This window comes from Sorex fumeus, unplaced genomic scaffold (assembly GCF_029834395.1).
Source record: "Sorex fumeus unplaced genomic scaffold, SorFum_2.1 ptg000008l, whole genome shotgun sequence".
Lineage (NCBI taxonomy): Eukaryota > Metazoa > Chordata > Mammalia > Eulipotyphla > Soricidae > Sorex > Sorex fumeus.
Window position 1 is genome coordinate 45,435,037 of NW_026606065.1, and position 7,798 is coordinate 45,442,834.

General features: G+C 34.8%; 1 pseudogene; it reads right to left on the reverse strand.

The window, feature by feature from the left end:
• Nucleotides 1-5,773: 5,773 nt before the first annotated feature.
• On the reverse strand, nt 5,774-5,912 carry LOC130019534 (uncharacterized; annotated as a pseudogene).
• Nucleotides 5,913-7,798: the final 1,886 nt, after the last annotated feature.

The following is a 7,798-nucleotide window of genomic DNA, read 5'->3' on the forward strand; positions in this document are numbered from 1 at the left end:
ATGTCAGGAATTGTTTAAATTTTACTCTGTTCTAAGTTCACTGAGCAACAAACAACTGACGTTACGGTTTCTCTCCATTTTTAACAGAGACAGCTGTTTTCTAAACATTTGTTCAGTTTTGAAAAGACTATAAAGGAGCCTGAGATACAGTAGAGGAGATAAAACAATGCCTTGAATATTATTATTTTGGGTGATCTTTGTTCTATCCCTGGCACCACATTTGATCACCTTGAGCACTGCCAGGGGTCATACCAGCAAAGAAACAGGAAGTACCCTGGACCACCCCCAGTACTCTCTCCTTTCCAAAACTTTTTCTCAACACTTTTGTTGTATTTGTATTTTTGCTTCTTATTATAAGAGATTTTAAGGAATAGAGAGGAGACAACATGGGAAAGATAAGGGCTTTCTTGCATTCTAAAAGCAAAAAATTGTTATTCTTTAGACATGAAGCACTGGAGAACAGTTTGAAGGTGCCATCTGGAGTAATAATAATCTCAGTAAGATAGCAGATGTCAAAGCAAGCTTCTCCTAGTCAAAACCAAATGTAACAAGAATCTGAATTTTTCACTGGAGGACAATTTGTTTGGGGGATTTTTTTCCCCTTTCTATCAATGACTAACCTCTCATTTGTATTGCCCAAATTCCCTGAAACAGAGTTCTTATCTCCCTGGATGATCTTTTGCTCATTGTTAAAAAATCAAGTGTGTTATTGAAGACAGATTGTTGTTAAGCCTATCTCTCTCCTGTCATAATATCTTTAATTGTTGAAAACGAGTCATTGGGGAAGAGAATTGAAAGTGAGGTGATTATTGCAATATCTAACTGAATAAGAATTTCACATTTCTCTTTTTTAAATTAATCGAGTTTTTTTTCAATTCAATGATGTGAGTGATTAATTTTAGATTCTTTTTTATTACAGCACACATTACTAAAATAATGGTCAGCTATTGGTGTGTTTCAAACATTAATTAATATGATTTGGTCCTTTTTGGTAAAAATTTCTAACAGTATATTCTTTAATAATTCTAAAATATTAATTCATATTTAGTTAGGAAAAGAAGGTACAGACATATATGCACACATATTTGTGTATATGCATGTTTATATATGTACACATTGTCTAAAACTGACTACTCATTAACACTTTATTTCATGACTATATGTGAATATGTAGATTCACATTTAAGTTAAAATACATAGAGTTAATAATATTTGGGAAGCTACTGAAAGTATCACGCCCACATGGCAGAGCCTGGGAGCTCCCTGTGGTGTAATTGATATGCCAAAAACAGTAACAACAAGTTTCACAATGGAGACGTTACTGCGTTACTGGTGCCTGCTCAAGCTAATTGATGAACAAAGGAAAGACAGAGCTACAGTGCTACAGAGTTAATATTCAAAATATAGAAATTAATACCTTTGTTTTACTATTTCCTGTACTACTAAATTTCTCCTAAATCCCTTTCTTAAATAAAAAATTCAATATGATATTGCATTATTCTAAATATATCAAGAGTGGTCATATATGTACAAATGAAAATTACATGCTTGCCCATATTATAGTAAACTTAAAAAAAATAGAGATCTTAGCCTAAGGATAAGATAGCAGAGAAATAATATATTCTTACACATAAGGTTATTTTTACTTTGCCCCAGCATTAATCACGGTCCTCCCGTTGTTCATCGATTTGCTCGAGCGGGCCCAGTAACGTCTCTATCATGAGACTTTGTTGTTACTGTGTCTGGCATATCAAATACATCACGGGTAGCTTGCCAGGCTCTGCCGTGCGGGCGAGATACTCTCGGTAGCTTGCCGGGCTCTCCGAGAGGGGTGGAGGAATTGAACTCGCGTCAGCCATGTTGGCTGCATGCAAGGCAAACGCCCTACCCACTGTGCTATTGCTCCAGCCCGCCCCAGCATTAAATACATTCTAAAATTTGAATCGTGTGCTGCCATCCCATATTTCTTATTTGTTTTTATAGTTTGAATGCTTTTGAGATTTTTACTAGTTAATATTTAAGAGAATGTAAGGAGAGAGTGTCTGGATAACCAAGACCTCCATTTGGTTATTCCACAAAACCTCATTCGCACAGCAAAAATGAAATCCAGTTTGTCATTCCACAGAATCACATTTGTGTAGAGTATAACCAACCAGAAGTAGAAACTTCTAAGACACAGGGGCACTCTCTCTCTCTTTCTCTTTATATCTCTTTTTCTCTCTCTCTCTCACACACAGACACACACAAAACCATACCCATCAAGTCACACACAAGCACACACATCAAGTCACTGTGTGGAGAACAAATGGATGGATGATGAAGAACTGTTTTCATCCAGCCATTGAGAGTTCAGAGGATGGCAATGAGAACACAGATGGACCACAAAGAGCAGATGGTGAATGGCTGATGGTGAGGTGAAGCTGCTGTTGCAGATGCCACTGACCTGTCATACACAAAAATGAACTTACAGGAAAGTTAAACATCTGTAACCCTAAAATTACCCATATAAATTCAGTGTGCCAGTCTTACAAGAATTCAAATTTACTTGAATCCTTTATGCACTTGAACATGGGGGCAAATAACAACTCTCTAGTAAAAAAGAAAAGTATATTTTGATGATCACAGCAGTCATCACAAAAGCAGCAAAAGGTAAGACACAATGAGTTCATTTTCCTATCACTGTATTGCTGGCCCTGAATGAGTCATTTTAGTTATAATGCATAACAATCTATAGTACAATAGCATACTTGAAAAATGCTTTTTTGAGTGTGAAAACACATCATATTAACCAATAAAATCAAATATTCAAACTGTAAGGATGGGGAAAATGTATAATACACATTGAATAAATAGATTCAGTTCATTCAAAAAAAACCTGTCTGGTATGAAAATTTTATTGTGGCAATTTAAAATAACCAGTTTTCATCAGAAATATTTTAAGATATTTTTAAATTATTGCTTTTCTTAAGTGATTAAGTGATTAAATTATTGCTTTTCTATAATCGCTTCACCATTTTATGTTTATTACAAACCCCAAAATGCCTTAGTAAACATTTCACATATTGAGTAAAATACTTTTAGTTCTTTTCTCTTGTTTGTGTAAAAGGTTCTCTTGGAAACTGGATTGCATTCTTTGAGGACCAGCTACGTGACACCTTATTTACATTTTAGAACATTAAAGTCTTAGTGAGTTCACTATCACTTGGTTAATTATAGGAACATAGTATTTAACATACTGTGTATATCTACCAAGTCTATAAAAATAGATGGAAAATTGAGTCACCAAGCTGCAATATGTAAACAATCATGACTCATTTGCTGTGTTGAAATTTTAGTCACTATTAGTCATTACAAAGGGAAAACTTTGGGGAGTTAATCTTTAAAATAGTTCAGTATAAAATTAAATAAAACAGATGTTCACTATCACTGGAAATTCATAAAAGGCATAGACAAAAATGAGAAGAGCAGAGTCTCATCTTGACACTATCTTGAGGTTTCGGAATCTCCAAAGATTAATTCATTAGTTCTTGCTTGTGTGCAGGTTGAAAATTTCTACACTAATAGGGCTACATATAAGTGCATTTCTAATAAGGCAATGACATGAGTTATAGACAATGTCAAATTTAGCACCTTAACATATGTCAGAAAAGCAAATTTCTCCCTAATTTTCCAATTAATTGAAAGGTTATAAAACTGATAGATTAAAAACAGTGAACTCTCTGTCACAACTTGAAGTGAAATAACAATGATTTTAACATCATGGAAGGAATCATCATCATCATCATCACTGTCCTCCTGTTGTTCATTGATTAGATCGAGCGGGTCCAGTAACATTGTGAGACTTGTTACTGTGTTTGGCATATCAAATACATCATGGGTAGCTTGCAAGGCTTTGCCATGCGGGCGAGATACTCTCGGTAGCTTGCCGGGCTCTCCAAGAGGGGCAGAGGAATTAAACTGATTGGTCGTGTCAGTCGCATGCAAGGCAAATGCCCTACCCGCTGTGCTATGAAATGAAGAATCCAGAACAAGAATTATTCATTCACTGAATAATATAAACAGTTATAAATAGAAGTCTACATACATTGTTTGGAGGTTCTAGCAGGGGATCGCAGCTTCTCGTATATCCTTGACTGAGGACCGGTCCGTCTCTATTTGGGGAAGGCCGTCATCTTCGACCAAGCGCCGAGTGCAAAGCTTCGCTGGCTGACCCAGGTTTGATTCCTCCACCCCTCTCAGAGAGCCCGGCAAGCTAATGAGAGTATCTCACTCACACAGCAAAGCCTGGCAAGCTACCCATGATATATTCGATATGTCAAACACAGTAACAAGTGTCACAGTGGAGACGTTACTGGGCCCACTTGAGCAAATCAATGAACAACGGAAGTGACAGTGACAGTGAGATACATTGTGAAATAATAACTGGAGTAGGTGGGTAGGACTCATCTTTTCTGCCTGTATATACTCCAGTTTGAGGAACTTTAGTGGGCAATATTCTTAATAGGAAAAGTCAACAAAAAGGATTTTTTTTCTGAAAGACTTCTATTTAAGTACTTTATTTCAATCAAGAGAGAAGGACATTAAGAAGCAAATTTCACAATTTATTGTTTCTTAAACTGAACATACTTTAATTTTTTTCAGGGAAGCATTATTGCTGAAATATCTTTATGAATTTCAAAATATTTTTATGAGTTGTATTCTACATAGTTATTAAATCTGAGGTTCTTTGATAAACTATGAGAAATGTGGACTTTTAATTTCCATTTTTGAATTATTCTATTTAGACATTTTGCTGGAGCGATAGCACAGCAGATAGGACGTTTGCCTTGCACATGGCCCACCTGGTCTGCCCAGGTTCTATTCCTCGGCCCCGCTTAGAGAGCCCAGCAAACTACAGAGAGTACCTCACCCTTATGGCAAAGCCTGGTAAGCTACCCATGACGTATCCAATATTCCAAACACAGTAACAACAAGTCTCACAACAGAGAAGTTACTGGCCCGCTCGAGAAATTGATGAACAACAGGAGGACAAGGACAGACATTTTGCAATGTTTTCAATAATTAAAATATATCAATAATATTTAAAATAATAATTAAAATATTTAACATAATTAAATATCAATAATAATTAAAATATTTCAATAATTAATATATCTGGAATATGCTCTAGATATAGAATGACTGCAGTTATTTGCAGAATATAAAATGACATAATATGAGACTGACACTCAAGGACAGTAGAGACAAGGGCCAGAGATATTGCTCAATAGTTGGAAGCCTGCCTCATGAGCTAGGGTAGAAGGGAGCTGGAATATAGAAGGGACCACTAAATCAATGACAGCTGAAGGGATCACTCGGGATGGGAGATGTGTGCTGAAAGTAGGTAAAGGACTGAATGTGATAGCCTCTCATTATCTGTATTTCAAACCATGATGCCCAAAAGTTGAGAGAGAGTATGGGGGAAATTGTCTGCAATAGAGGCAGGGGGAGGGGTATGATGGGGGGAGGATATGGGGAACATTGGTGGTGGAAAATTTGCACTGGTGTAGGGATGGGTGTTTGATCATTGTATTACTGAAACTCAAACATAAAAGCTTTGTAACTGTATCTCATGGTGAATCAATACAAACATTTTTTTTAAAGTACTGCTCTATTAAAATTTAAATCCATTTCATCTGACATATGCTGATAGTCTTTTAAAGAGAAAATATCTTCAAACAATTTTTGGACAATGTTGTAGAGGTGACTTTCTTTTACTTCCTTTCTTATTTTGGAATGAGCCCAAGCATGAAACAACTCTGGCCACTAATCCAGGCATTAAGCTAGGATGAAATAAGGACCATCTGCTTTGCCCCTCATTAATATAAGAACAACATCCTAATGAGATGTCTCTTTGCCCATTAACAGGAATATGTGACATTCTTATTTAAATAAAACTTTTAAAAATGCAATAAAATTCAAATAATTTGGGAGTATAACCTCAAATTCCTTGATTCTAGACATGGCAAATCTAATGCTTGGATTACAAACCCCAAACATTTCTTAAACAAAATGTGCATATATGACACATGTCATCTAGTGTTTGACAAGAAAATGACTATAAAAGGTTGACTTGTACATTACATGGCTTGATTGGCACATTATGGCTGCTTTCACTGAAATTCACACAGCTATTAAATTTTTTAATATGTATTATCCACTTTAGATAAAAGGAGCTATATTTGGCAAGTGAATAATAATATCAACAAGTGTGAGCTTTCAAAATGGGCCATATAAAAGGGAAAAAAATCTTTCACCTTTCTTTTATTCCGACAGGAAATTTCTAACTGATTTAAATTAAACAGACATTTTACTTTCAAAGTAGTTGAATCTAGAAATAATATATCAGGAATTGTAAAAAAAATGCATTCCTTACTGCCACCTAGCAGATAAAAACACATGGATTTTTCCTTTTAAATAGTCTAAACTTAGTTAGCTCTTTTTCATTTTAGTTAAACAAAATGTAATGTTCTGTTTTGTGCTGATAACAATGTTCACCACGTTATTATCATTCCAAGAACTCTGCCGAATCTAAAATAATTACCCTGACAGAAAATATCACATATAGAAACAAGGGTACAAGCACACCCACACCCACAAACACTCTAGTTCATAAATCTACACTAACTGAACATCTAAATCATTAGCATCAGTACCGGTAATTATTCTAAGTTCAGTTTAAAGCCAAGATAATTTTTCACAGTTTGGTAAATATATTTTGAAATGGTTGTGGTGTTTCTCTCAGGATTGTTAACCGTATGTAACTTGCTGTCTGCAAATTTGGAATTGGAATTGGTACTTTGCTGCTTTTCTAATGATATGAAGTCCCATTCTTTTGTTAGTGATATATATATAATAAAATTGTATTTTCATATCTTACATGTGGTCTGACTGATATTTACCTTTAATCCTAGAAAAGCTTAGAGGTCCATATTAATGAAACAATAAATATCCAGTAGGGCCTAAAGAATACTTTTCTAAAATCAGTTAAGTTAATGACTACAGAAAAAAATTAGGAATCAAATGGCTAAGATATCAATCCTAACTATATCTTTATATTTCTAAACTTTTTGAAAACATATTTGACTTTGATTAAATATGACGGAACTCCACATGGCAATAGTGATTATAATTCTGCAGGAAGTAATTATAAAATTATATTTTAATTTATTTAAATATATTATTGTTTCTGCTTGAGAAAAATATAATCCACTGTTTTTAAAAGTGTTGGTACATTTTGATATAACCACATAAAATCATCATCATGACAAATGAATGGTACAATTATATTTTACTAAATTGTATATGTGTAATGCCTTTTATATAAAATGACAATTGAAATAAATTCTAATCTGTTCTGATCTCTTATTGTGGGTAATTTTGACTTCATAGAGATTTACATTTAGCACAATGCGTAGGGCATTTGCCTTGCACTTGGTCAACCCAGGTTTGATTCCTCAGTCCTTCTAGAGAGCCCAGCAAGATACCAAGAGTATCCTGCCCACAAGGCAGAGCCTGGGAAGCTCCCCGCGGTGTATTTGATATGCCAAAAGCTGTAACAACAAGTCTCACAATGAGCAAATCAGTGAACAAAGGGAGGGCAGTGCTACAGTGCAGGCTACTCCTAAATTTAATCTAGTTTTTAAAAAATATGGTGTTTTATCTACACAACAACCTATTCTTTTAAGTATTTTCTTTTTGGCTCTGCTCAGATGCTTATATGTAGTGATACTAATTTAATATATAATATTTGTATGTC